General features: G+C 43.0%; 1 long non-coding RNA gene across 1 annotated transcript; it reads right to left on the reverse strand.

Annotated features, from left to right (window-relative positions):
* Positions 1-282: 282 nt before the first annotated feature.
* On the reverse strand, positions 283-638 carry LOC134877051 (uncharacterized). Its single transcript, XR_010167518.1, has 2 exons — positions 428-638; positions 283-322 (listed from the first exon to the last, which is right to left on the reverse strand). It is a non-coding gene; the product is annotated as an uncharacterized LOC134877051 (long non-coding RNA).
* Positions 639-1035: the final 397 nt, after the last annotated feature.

Below are 1035 nucleotides of genomic sequence, written 5' to 3' on the forward strand. Positions count from 1 at the left end.
CGGAAGAGCGAGAGCTCACAGACTTATTATCTCCATTTTCTTTGTTTTTACTGTTAGCTGCTGACATAATGACGGTGCGTTTTTAATACCAGCAACAGATATGATGGCGTACAGGCTGTATGGATGTCTTTCCGTTAGCCGGTTAGCAATTTAGCTCTGTAAGATGGCTGTCTTCGGCTATCTTGTTAGCTGTGTTGCCGTCTTTTCACTGTAATGGGCTCGCTAGCCAAGCAAGCTAACTATCCATTCAGTTAAACGTTTCCCAAAAAACTCCACAGCGTGTTGAGGATTACTCATGTAGTTTAATGGTAATTTCGTGAAACTGTAAACACAATACAAACATAAGGTAAGTATTAATAAAGCTAAACAGTAAGCATAAAGAAGTAAATCTATAATTCAACACATGGAAAATAAAGATAACACTTACAGACGTTGCTTTAACAAACAAGAAGATGTGGAACTGCATCTTAATGGAAGAGCTGATCAAGCTGTCGATCCTGCATGCTCTCTATGTGAATAACGTGCTTGTGACTTCCGGTCACCTAACTAGCAGCCCCTCCCTTAGAGCATTCCCTCTTAAAGGTACAGGAACCTATGCCACATACATTACAAAAAACACACTTTCAATGCCAGGGGCAGAACAACATCGGTTTGCCATTTAAACTTGGCGGTAATATAAATAGATAGTTATCAGTCCAGGCGGGGTTAAACCGACGGTTTTCATTTTCAACTGTACGTTTCTGCTTTGAGAAAGACATGTTTGTTACTACCGGCGACTACTACCACTTCTGTCAACAAAAACGCGCTCTTATGGGTTGCTTGGATACGCAGAGTGTTGCATTCAAGGTCTGTACGACTGTAGGGATTTTTAAAGGCTCCCGAAATGTTTTTTATTTATTTTGAATATGCGGCTCTCACTCTGCCTTTCTGGTGGGACCACGGGCTGGGCCACTCGGGTGTTGCCTCTGGGCCGCATGTGGCCCGCGGGCCGCCATTTGAATAGCCCTGAGCTATAGGCTTTTTGTTGCTGTTGCT

This window comes from Eleginops maclovinus, chromosome 15 (assembly GCF_036324505.1).
Source record: "Eleginops maclovinus isolate JMC-PN-2008 ecotype Puerto Natales chromosome 15, JC_Emac_rtc_rv5, whole genome shotgun sequence".
Taxonomy (NCBI): domain Eukaryota; kingdom Metazoa; phylum Chordata; class Actinopteri; order Perciformes; family Eleginopidae; genus Eleginops; species Eleginops maclovinus.